The sequence below is a fragment of the Natator depressus genome, chromosome 12 (assembly GCF_965152275.1).
Source record: "Natator depressus isolate rNatDep1 chromosome 12, rNatDep2.hap1, whole genome shotgun sequence".
NCBI classification, from domain to species: Eukaryota; Metazoa; Chordata; order Testudines; family Cheloniidae; genus Natator; species Natator depressus.
Genome location: NC_134245.1, coordinates 33,286,397 through 33,298,992, shown reverse-complemented (window position 1 = coordinate 33,298,992; position 12,596 = coordinate 33,286,397). Strand labels below are relative to the sequence as shown.

General features: G+C 48.0%; 1 protein-coding gene across 1 annotated transcript in view; it reads right to left on the bottom strand.

Moving 5' to 3' along the window:
- The window catches only part of PLCG2 (phospholipase C gamma 2), a 90,315-nt gene extending 83,266 nt beyond the window's left edge, over positions 1 to 7,049 (bottom strand). Inside the window, exon 1 of the mRNA XM_074968830.1 lies at positions 6,840 to 7,049. The gene's annotated coding sequence lies outside the window, so the exon portion shown is untranslated. The remainder of the gene's footprint in view (positions 1 to 6,839) is intronic.
- Between the last annotated feature and the right edge of the window lie 5,547 nt (positions 7,050 to 12,596).

Genomic DNA, 12,596 nt, shown 5'->3' with positions numbered 1-12,596 from the left:
ATTTAAATAACTTTACTTTGTTTTAATTCCTTCAATTTACCAAAAAAAAAAAAAAAAAAAAGCACATCAGTGTTGAAAAAAGATCAATATGAATCATGCACTTCAGGTGCAAGCATATTGTCTTATTGCTATCTGGTTAACCTTGACAAAAGTCCTACCTAGTCTGTGAGGTTTTATGAAAAGTGTTTCACTGGGGGAGGGATCAGTGACCCAGTGTAGCAGGATTCAGAACAATCAGCTGGGTGGAGCAGGGTTAGCATCCAATGAAATATGATCTCAGATTCTAAACAACAAAACAAGAACTCCACTGTTTCATCAACAATGCATCGATAATGACTATCTAACGTTCCATAGTAGCATAAGGCGTGCTAAGGTCATTCTGGCCCAAATTTGTAACAGTATGTGAACAAATGCTCTCCCCATCTCTTTGGTGTATGCAGGAAAGCTGGGATTGCAAGCATGAAAAGGTAGCACAAATGCACATGACTCTTGATTTGCATGCACACACAGTTACAAATGTGGTCTGTCTCTTTCAAATATTATCTGCAACATTATGCAGGAGGCTCAAAATTATATTTTATACAGTGGATGATTTGATTCTCCCCAGAAACAACAGAGAAGACATGGGAGAGAAAACAGTATGAGAAGAGACATAAGAGATACGCTCACTATAAGCATAGCTGTGACAAAGAGGAGAAAGCATCTGAAACTAAAAGGAGATGCACATGTACATGAGAGAAGACTGTGCCTATAACAAAGAAAGCAGCTAAAAATAATCAAGAAACCAGATAAGTGTGAGGGATTATTTTGTTCAAATTCTAAGTCTAGGTCTACATTAGAAACTTTTGCTGGTATAGGAACGTCAGTTAGAAGTGTGATTTGTTTGCAACATTTCTAAAGCAGCAAAAGAGCAAGTATAATGCAGTTTCCACTGGCACAAAAATACTTGTCAGTATACCTTATTTTGCTTACCAAACCAGTATAAACTATACCAGCAAAATAACCTTTTTTACCAGTATAAACTGTGTCAACAACAGGAGAGTTTGCCAGTATAGCTATACCAGTATATCTAGACTGGCAACCCTTTTCCAGCATAGACTTGGCCTAACAAATTGATCCAAATTGTATTGTAACCACTGGAACCCATTTCTGTGTGGTCAGTAAACTTTTCCATAAGAAGTGTGCCCTGGGTCCTTTTACACCACATAATAATGTCTACAGGGTCTCTCTTTTACTAAGGTGCACCACATTGACACCAAAAGGTAAAAAATAAGCTTTGAATCCTTCAGCGAATAATTCTCTTTTACATGGCGACCCAGTAGTATCACTAGAGGGGCCAATGCAGTCTGGATCCGGTGAATTCAAAGATTAAATCACAGGCAAATGTCCAGAATTTGGCCTTCTTTGGGTAGTCTCAGCAGATGTTAAATGACGTACCTTCCACCCCATGGCCCAGCTCTCCAACAACCGTCAGAAAGGGTTTTTTCTATTTTAAAATTATTATTGTTTTACAAGGAGTGAGGGACCACTGACCCGTCACTCTTAGCAATTCTCTTTAAGAGAGACACATATAGAGAAGGTAGCAGCTTTATTCCAAATGTGAAAGCACTGCTCACTTTCTCTCCCTATAAGTCTTCCCATTTTAGAATACCACCATATTTATCTTCTATATCAGTTTTTTTCAAGTGTTCTGTGTGCAAACTAAAACTTTCAGGGCACATTGACACTGCATTTAGACACCCGCGGCTGGCCTGTGCCAGCGACTTAGACTCACAGGGCTTGGGCTAACATACTGTTTAATTGTGGTTTAGATATTCCAGCTTGGGCTGCAGCCTGAGGTCTGGGACCCTCCCACCTGCAGATATCTACATGACTGAGCCCCGCAAGCCTGAGTGAGCTGGCACAGGCCAGCCACAGGTTTTTAATTGCAGTGTAGACATACCCTTTGAGCCTGAAAGCCGGATATTATGATTTCCCTTCCTGTCAGAAATCTCTAGAAACCCTTTACATCCTGGGTATTAAGAGCATAGTGGCTTAGATATCAATAAGGGAGAATAAGGCTCTGCAACAGTTTTCAAGTATGCCAAAAAACTTACCATTCTTAAATAATTTATCCCTAACTCTGAGTCTGGCCTTCTCCCAGGGTGCAAATGCTGCTTATAAACTGCTTGGGGGAAAGCCTGGATTATTTCTAATTGGGGTGAGAAGGGAAAAAGAACTAATTCTTCTCTTGCTCTGTCCTATAAAGAAAGTATTAAATTGACACCTGAGGGGGCCTTTGATGTCTGGGCAGAAAGTTGGCGGGAAGAACCCAAATTAGTGTTGCTGTCTCTCTGCCACTACACCAAGAGGAGCTGAGAGTGCTGCAGGAAGGATGGTGATTGAAACTTGGGATAATGCAAGAAAAGGCTACATCCTGGGTCAGATCCTCAGATGGTGTAAACTGTCAAGGCTCCACTGAAGTTAGTAGAGTGATGACAATTTACACCAGCTGAGGATATGACCCCATGACTCAGAAGAGGACAAGACCGACCACAGGGAAAAATACAAACAAATTACAATATTGTATTTAATGTCAGTCTTTGCACTTTTAAAGCCTTATGACCATACGGTACTTACATCTCCACATGGTCACTTCATCTCTTATTTATGTGACACATGACACATGTTTCTGTACCTGACAGCCACCAAGCGAGGAGACCGCTGTGACACAGTGCTTGATTTGTAATGAGAGAGGTGCAGAGGCTCAAGCAATTTTTTTTACATTCATAACTAATGCAGCAAGCCCAGAGGTGCCGGGACTATGAACTGGCAAGCCTAGAGACCTGGCAAAAATTAAGCACTGCTGAAAGACACAAGAGGCCCAATGCACATGCTGCAACTCTCATAAATATCAAAAGGCTTCCATGTCTCAGTCTCCTGCACATCACTGCAGCCGTGAACTAATTACAGTCGCGGGTACACCTCACCCTGGTGCAGAATCCTGCACACAATGGACACTGTGGAGCCTACTCTTTCATCCACGAGCAAAGGAGGAAGTGGTTTAATTTTTGCACAAGACGCAGTGGCTGTCACCACAGCTTTCTTGACATCTCTCTCAACCAAGGCCAGTAGCAGGAAGGGCTTAAAGCCCCTCAGAGCAGCTTCATCTACCAGCTCCAGAATCTCCTCTGGTTCTCTTCCTCTCCTAAATCCACTACCCTTCAACATGAGCAGTTTCAGTTTCCATCTGGATAACCAATCTGACACTGCTGCTTCTCGTTTCCCTTGTAACCTCCTTCTTTAACCTATCTTCCCCCCCATCACCGTCTCCCGACCTGATCCTTACTAAATACTATTCTCTTCAGATCTCCCTCCTCCTCTCTCTCTCTCCCAACACTTACTTTCTTTTCACCATCTCATCATCCACTCCTTTCACAATGTCCACTCTCCCAACCTTCTCAAAGTTCTCTGCTATAGTCACCCTTCTCTTTCAAATCCCTTCTTAAATAATACTTCTTCACTGAATCCTTCCTACTGTACACTGATGAAGAAGATAATGATCTCTTACCTTCCCTGTTATCTCATTTTATATTAGATTCTAAGCTCTCTGGAGCAGGGACCATGCCTTAGCCCATGTTTTGCAAAGCACTACAGAGGTTTATGGTGTTCTGTACCCATTTATTCATATTAAATTCTTCTACTAACTCTAATGGGAGTTATATATGCCAATCCCCAGGGAACGATGACAAATTACCTATCAGGGCCATTGTGTGGGTAGGATTTAGCCGAAAGTGCAATCAACCCTTTTGTCTCTATAGGACTAATCACATAATTCATTCATGAAATTACAGTGGATTCATATCTAGTGATCTACCCATAATCCCTTGTTACAATGCCTTCCAATAACAGGATATAATGGCAATTCATGAGGGGAAAAAAAAAATCAAAGGAAATCCTTGATCTGACTTTTAAACATGCACTACTGTTCTCACTCTTTCCTTCCTTCCTCCCCCCCGCACATGACCCAAAATTAAGAATTGCATTAACATCAATCAGACCATAATTCAAATCTGTAGCACTGAGTCTTCAAAAAATAACTTTTAGAAGTTCAGGTTTTTTAATGCTCCACTGAATTATATACAGTCAAGGGCCTGACTACTAAATTTATCACATTTTCTTGATAATCTAACAAAACAGTCTTTTATAGGGACCAACACTAGCTGTGAAAAGAAACCTGACAAATTAAAGAATTACGTTTATTTCATTTGAGGAATGCTTTTGGGCAGTCTCTTAACACAGGAAGTTGCCTAGTGAGGGTGGCCTTTTGTACACTTTTCAATGTATATGGTACATTGGTTTTAATAAATTTCTGCTCCTAAATTTTCTGAGAATTATAAAAGATTATCTTTTCCCCCCTAAAGATGTATTCTTCTTCATTAGTTATTCGATCATTTATTCTAAATCTCAAGATACATATCAGTAGTCAGGTTTGTGCTGTACTCTGAAATCATCCTAAATTTAATTATATCTACTTCATTGAACAGACATGGAAAAAGATCTGTTGGGTGGACTAAAAATCTTAAATTGACAGACAGCCCCCCAACCTGAAGCAAATACTCACCAGCAACTACACACCACACAACAAAAACACCAACCCAGGGACCAAACCCTGCTACAAACCCCGGTTCCAACTCTGTCACATATCTATTCAAGGGACACCTTACTACATCAGCCACACCATCCGGGGCTCGTTCACCTGCACATCTACCAATGTAATATATGCCATCATGTGCCAGCAATGCCCCTCTGCCATGTACATTGACCAAACCAGACAGTCTCTACGCAAAAGAATAAATGGACACAAATCTGACATCAGGAATCATAACATTCAAAAACCAGTAGGAGAACACTTCAGTCTCTCTGGTCACTCAATAACAGACCTCAAAGTGGCAATTTCTTCAACAAAAACGTCAAAAACAGACTCCAACATGAAGCTGCAGAACTGGAATTAATTTGCAAACTAGATACCATCAGATTAGGCCTGAATAAAAACTGGGAGTGGTTGGGTCATTACAAAACCTAAACTTAATTTCCCCAATACTAATTTCTCCCTACGGTTACTCACACCTTCTTCTCAACTGTCTGTAATGGGCCATTCTCTTACCACTTCAAAAGTTATTTCTCCTCCCTTGGTATCCTGCTCTTAACTGATTTATCTCCTTAGACTGACCTAACACTTGGTAAAGCAACCCACATCCTTTCATGTATTTATACCTGGTCCTGTATCTTTTACTTCAGACATCAGATGAAGTAGGTTCTAGCCTACAAAAGCTTATGCCCAAATACATTTGTTAGTCTCTAAGGTGTCACAAGGACTCCTCGTGTTTTGTTTTGTTTTTTTTTAACCAGTGTAGATATACTATTTGACCTATCAGAAATTTTTTTTGTCTATTCATCAAAGTATTTATTTATTATCACAGTATCTGAGCATGCCACAGTCAGCGGACTTCAGCCTCACAGTACCACTGTGAGGAACAGAAGTGTTATCCCTCTTTTAAAAATAAGGACCTGGAGTAGAAGGGAAAATAAATGACCAGTGCAAAAGAAGTCTATGACTGAGCTGGGAATTGAACACAGTAACAGGTCTAAACACATATCTAGTCCCCTATTAACTAGATTATCCCTTCCTACTCCCACAGTCTGATGTGGGCAGACAATTGAGTTGATGGGGGGGGGGGTCTTGCACACGTCACACTGCAGGACTGGGAACGCTGAATGTACTGTATAATCTCACTAATTGGCACTAAAGGCTAGAAAAACATTTCAAATAACTAAGAACAACTACAATGCGAACAGAAGATATACTACCTTTATTTATTCAGGCAACGGTAACTTGAGTTACTCTATTATAGTGCTTCATAATTTGTAAAGACAACTTCTTTGTGTTCCAAGAGCTCTCCACACCTACCTGCTAACAGATCTTTGCTGCGAAGCAGGGAGAAGAGAAAGAACTGCACTAAATGCAAATTATAACAAATGTAGGCTCATGTGATGCTGCAGCATTTGTTATGATAATAATTTCTTGTAGTTGCACACATGATATGCAAGGTACTTTCCAAGGATCCTAGGTGGGACAGGAAGGATGGAGTGGCAGCAGCATCTGGAGCTCTCTGACCTCTGGCAGGTCACTCACTATTTGTTTGGCCTAAATCCCCTTTTGTAAAAGGAGTTAGTAGTACCTGCATTCACCACCCTGCTTGGTCTTAGCTACTTAGATCGCAAGCGCTGCTTGGGCAGGGACCGCCTCGAGCTGGGTTTGTACAGCGCCTAGCACAACTGGGCAGGGCTCTCAGCAGAAGTTATCCTCGGGACAGCTTCAGGCCGGCCAGAAGGGAAGGGAGAAGCAGCCCCAAAGGGTCTTTCTACCCAAGTGCCCCGCTGCAGCCCCAGGAACAACCCTGCAAGGCCAGGACCGAGCACCCAGACCTCTGCACCCGCTCCCCGGCTCGCCCGCCGCCCTCCCTGACCCCGAGCGCAGGGAGCTCCGGCTGCACGCGCCCCGCCTCGCTCGGGCCGCGCCTGCAGCTGTCAAAGGCTCCCAGCGCTGCAGCGTTTCCTTCCTTCTTTTTGCAGACCGGCCCCGGCCCCGGCCCCGGCCCCGGCCCCAGCCCCGCCGCTGCAGAGCCCAGGGCTGGCGAGATCCCCCGGCCGGGGGACAGGTGCCGCCCGGGCGCTGGGCCAACGGCGGGGGGGGGGGGGGGGGTGGCGCGCTGGGCCAACGGCCGGGGAGCGCGCGCGCCCTCCTCCAGCCCCCTCACCCGCAGCCTCGGGCCCGCTCGCCCCCCTTCCCGCCTCACCTGGGCGCGAGGAGCTGCAGCCCCGGGAGCCTCCCGGCCAGTGCCCTGCGCTGGAGACGGCGGCGGCGGAGCCAAGGGTGCCGGTGCCGGTGCCGGTGCCGGTGCCTCCCCCGCTGCCGGGCCGGTCGGTGGCTGGGACTCTCCGAGGCTCCCCGCTTCTGCTTCTGCGGTAGCAACTGGGGGGGGTCATGTGACCTGCCCCGGCCACCTACTGGCGGTGCGGGGAGAGGAGCCTGGGCCCCGGGGGAGGCTGAGGCGGGGCAGGCGCCTCTGTCCCCCCCGCCCCCACGGCCGGCGGGGCGGGGGCGGGGGCGGGGGCGGGGGCGGGACCCCGGGTTGGGAGCCGGTTCTCCTCAGGGGCGGGGAGGCTGGGCGGGATCCGAGGGGGTGGGGGCCGGCTCCCCCCCCCCCCCCGGGGCAGGTTGGGACCCCGCGGGTCGAGGCCGTAGCGCAGCCTTCAGTCTGACCCATCCCAAGAGTTCACAGACCCCCAGAAACCAGCTCGGATTGACAATCCCAGGCGGGGGGGTTGCGGGGCTGTTCGGTTTTGTTAATACTAAGCTCCCAGTCCTTTCCTGCTGGGGTGACCGGATAGGCAGTGTAAAAACTCGGGATGGGGGTGGGAGGGGTAATAGACGCCTCGATAAGAAAAAGCCCCCAAAATCGGAACTGTCCCTATAAAATCAGAACATCTGGTCAGCCTATTTCCCGCCTGGGTTCGGCGCCTACCAGGGCTTAGGGGTCAGGGTGCGAGAACTTTTCTCTGCACCCCTGGGGGGGCTAGAAATGTCATTATGTTTGACTAAAAGCTGAGGTTCGCCCATCTCTTAGGGGACTCCAGATGCTGGGGCTTTAGGGGTAAGACTAAAGGTATGTCCACACTATGAAATTAGGTCGAATTTATAGAAGTTGGTTTTGTGGAAAGCGTGTTTATACAGTCGATTGCGTGTGTCCCCACACAAATGCTCTAAGTGCAGGTAGTCGGCGGAGTGTGCCCACAGTACCGAGGCAACCGTCAACTTCTGGAGTGTTGCACTGTGGGTAGCTATCCCACAGTTCCCACAGTCTCCGCCACCCATTTGAATTCTGGGTAGAAATCCCAATGCCTGATGGGGCAAAAACATTGTCGCGGGTGGTTCTGGGTACATATCATCAGGCCCCCCCCGGCCCTCCCTCCCTCTGTGAAAGCAATGACAGACAATCGTTTCTCGCTTTTTTCCTGGGTTACCAGTGCAGACGCCATACCACGGCAAGCATGGAGCCCGCTCAGCTCACCGTCACCGTATGTCCCTGAGTGCTGGCAGATGTGATACTGCATTGCTACACAGCAGCAGCTCATTGCCTTTTGGCAGCAGACAGTGCAGTATGACTGGTAGCCATCATCGCTGTACTCCAGGGTGCTCTTTTAGCCGACCTTGGTGAGGTTGGTCACAGGCACCTGGGTAGACATGGGAATGACTCAGCCAGGTCATTTCCCTTTTAGGTTTCATCTCATGGTGATTCAGTCCTGCCGGCAGTCATACTGCACCATCTTCTGAGGAGGAGCCAGGAGACGACGATGGCTTGCAGTCGTACTGCTCCGTCTGCTGCCAGCAAGATGTATAAAGATAGATGAAGTGGATCAAAACAAGAAATAGACCAGATTTGTTTTGTATTAATTTTCTCCCCCCTCCCTCCCTCCATGAAATCAACGGCCTGCTAAACGCAGGGTTCTGAGTTCTATCTTTGAGGGAGCCATTCTGTTTCTCCTTGATGCAGCGCCACCTCCTTTGTTGATTTTAATTCCCTGTAAGCCAACCCTGTAAGCCATGTTGTCAGTCGCCCCTTCCTCCGTCAGAGCAATGGCAGACAATCGTTTCGTGCCTTTTCTCAGCGCAGATGCCATAGCACTGGGAACATGGAGCCCGCTCAGATCACCGTGGCAATTATGAGCACTATAAACACCGCACACATTATCCAGCAGGATATGCAGAACCATAACCTGCAAGAAAAGTGAAACCAAGAGAGGAGGAGGCAACTGCAGCGTGGTGACGAGAGTGATGAGGACATGGACATAGACTTCTCACAAAGTACAGGCCCCTGCAATGTGCACATCATGGTGTCAATCGGGCAGGTTCATGGCGTGGAATGCCGATTCTGGGCCCGGGAAACAAGTACAGACTGGTGGGACCGCATAGTGGTGCAGGTCTGGGACGATTCCCAGTGGCTGCGAAACTTTCACATGCGTAAGGACACTTTCATGGAACTTTGTGACTTGCTTTCCCCTGCCCTGAAGAGCAAGAATACCAAGCTGAGAGCAGCCCTCGCAGTTGAGAAGCGAGTGGCGATAGCCCTCTGGAAGCTTGCAATGCCAGACAGCTACCGGTCAGTTGGGAATCAATTTGGAGTGGGCAAATCTACTGTGGGGGCTGCTGTGATGCAAGTAGCCAACGCAATCATTGAGCTGCTGCTATCAAGGGTAGTGACTCTGGGAAATGTGCAGGTCATAGGGAATCCCATTGCAACAAAGCCATCCACTAACTGTGGTGGGGCAATAGACGGAACCCATATCCCTATCTTGGCACCGAAGGAGTACATAAACCAAAAGGAGTACTTTTCAGTGGTGCTGCAAGCACTGGTGGATGACAAGGGACATTTCACCAACATCAACATGGGATGGCCGGGAAAGGTACATGACGCTGGCATCTTCAGGAACTCTGGTCTGTTTCAACAGCTGCTTTCTGTTGAAACAGGGGACTTACTTTCCAGACCAGAAAATGTTGGGGATGTTGAAATGCCTATAGTTATCCTTGGGGACCCAGCCTACCCCTTAATGCCATGGCTCATGAAGCCATACACAGGCAGCCTGGACAGTAGTCAGGAGCTGTTCAACTATAAGCTGAGCAAGTGCAGAATGCTGGTAGAATGTGCATGTGGGCATTTAAAAGTGCACTGGCACAGTTTGCTGCATTCACCACCCAGCTTTCACCACCTCAACGAAACCAATATTCCCATTGTTATTACTGCTTGCTGTGCGCTCCACAATATCTGTGGGAGTAAGGGGAAGACGTTTATGGCGGGGTGGGAGGTTGAGGCAAATCGCCTGGCCACTGATTACGCGCAGCCAGACACCAGGGCAGTTAGAGTACAGGAGGGCCTGGTGCACATCAGAGAAGCTTTGAAAACCAGTTTCAGGAATGGCCAGGCTATGGTGTGAAAGTTCTGTTTGTTTCTCCTTGATGGAAACGCCCCCCCCCGCCCCCGCCCCCGGTTCACTCTACTTTCCTGTAAGCTAAGCACCCTCCCCTCCCCTCCCCCTTCGATCTCCGCTTGCAGAGGCAATAAAGTCATTGTTGCTTCGCATTCATGCATTCTTTATTTATTCTTCACACAAATATAACTGCCAAGGTAGCCCGGGAGGGGTGGTGGAGGAGGGAAGCACCGGGTGGGGTGGTGGTGGAGGGAAGGACAAGGCCACACAGCACTTTAAAACTTATTGAATGCCAGTCTTCTGTTGCTTGGGCAGTCCTCTGGGGTGGAGTGGCTGGGTGGCCGGAGGCCCCCCACCCAACATTCTTGGGCGTCTGGGTGAGGAGGCTATGGAACTTGGGGAGGAGGGCGGTTGATTACACAGGGGCTGTAGCGGTGGTCTATGCTCCTGCTGCCCTTCCTGCAGCTCAACCTGGAGCCTACGAGTTTGATCCTCCAGCAGCCTGAGCATTGACTCCTGCCTTCTTTCAGCAAGCTGACACCACCTACCATCTTCAGCCCACCACCTCTCCTCATGGTCATATTGTGTTGTCCTGAACTCTCAGATTGTCTGCCTCCTCGTATTTTGCTGTGCTCTGTCAGTGTGGGAGGACAGCATGAGGTCAGAGAACATTTCATCACGAGTGCATTTTTTTCACCTTCTAATCTTCGCTAGCCTATGGGAAGGAGAAACATATGCAGCTGGTAGAGGGGAAAAAAAGGGAGAGTAGCAGTTAAAAAGACGCATTTTATAGAACAATGGGTACACTCTTTCACAGTAAACCTTGCTGTTAACATTACATAGCACATGTGCTTTCATTACAAGGTCGCATTTTGCCTCTTATTGAGAGTATGCCGGTTTGGTGTGAGAGATCACTCATGCAGGACCGGGCAACAGAATTCGGCTTGCAGGCAGTCATGGTAAGCCACAGTCTTTTGGCTTCTTTAACCTTCATAACATGTGGGGATGGTTTCAAACAGCAGCGCCCTCATTTCCCATACGAAGTAGCTGTTGGGTTGGCCATTTAAAATGGGTTGGCAATTTAAAAGGAGGGGCTGCGGTTTCCGGGTTCACGTGCAGCAGAAACCCAACTCAACCCCCCCCCACACACACACACACACAGAGAGTTCTCTGGGATGATGGCTTCACCCCTCTCCCCACCACGTGGCTAACAGCGGGGAAGATTTCTGTTCAGCCCCAGACAAACAGCCCAGCAGGAATGGGCACCTCTGAATGTCCACTTACTAAAACCACACTATTTCAACCAGGTGACTGTGAATGATATCACTCTCCTGAGGGTAACACAGAGAGATAAAGAACGGATGTTGTTTGAATGCCAGCAAACACTGGAACCATACACTGCAATGCTTTGTTCTGCAATGATTCCCGACTAAGTGCTACTGGCCTGGTGTGGTAAAGTGTCCTACCATGGAGGACGGAATAAGGCTGTCTTCCTCAGAAACCTTTTGCAAAGGCTTTGGGAGTACATCCAGGAGAGCTTTATGGAGATGTCCTTGGAGGATTTCCGCTCCATCCCCAGACACGTTAACAGACTTTTCCAGTAGCTGTACTGGCTGCGAATGCCAGGGCAAATTAATCATTAAATACGCTTGCTTTTAAACCATGTACAATATTTACAAACGTACACTCACCAGAGGTCCCTTCTCTGCCTGGCGGGTCCAGGAGGCAGACTTGGGTGGGTTCGGGGGGTACTAGGTCCAGGTACAGGGTGATAAACAGACCCTGGCTGTTGGGGAAACCGGTTTCTCAGATTCCTTGCTGTGAACTATCTACAACCTCCTCCTAATCATCATCTTCCTCACCCCCAAAACCTGCTTCCATGTTGCCTCCCACTCCTTGGATAGAGTCAAAGCATAGGGTTGGGGTAGTGGTGGCTGCACCCCCTAGAATGACATGCAGCTCATCATAGAAGCGGCATGTCTGGGGCTCTGAACCGGAGCAGCCATTTGCCTCTCTGGTTTTTTGGTAGGCTTGCCTGAGCGCCTTAATTTTCACGTGGCACTGCTGCGGGTCCCTATTATAACCTCTGTCCTTCATGCCATTGGAGAGTTTTTCAAATATTTTGGCATTTCATCTTTTCGAACGGAGTTCTGCCAGCACGGATTCATCTCCCCATACAGCGATCAGATCCCGTACTTCCCGTTTGGTCCATGCTGGAGCTTTTCGGCGATTCTGGGACTGCGTGTTCTCCTGTGCTGATGGTCTCTGCCTGGTGACCTGTGCAGGTGAGCTCGCCACACTGGCCAAACAGGAAATGAGATTCAAAAGTTTGCAGGCCTTTTCCTGTATACCCGGCCAGTGCATCTGAGTTGAGAGCGCTGTCCAGAGCGGTCACAACTGAACACTCTGGGATAGCTCCCAGAGGCCAATACTGTTGAATTGTGTCCACAGTACCCCAAATTCAACCCAGCAAGGCCGATTTCAGCGCTAATCCCCCCGTCGGGGGTGGAGTAAAGAAATCGATTTTAAGAGCCCTTTAAGTCAAAAAAAAGGGCTTCGTCATGTGG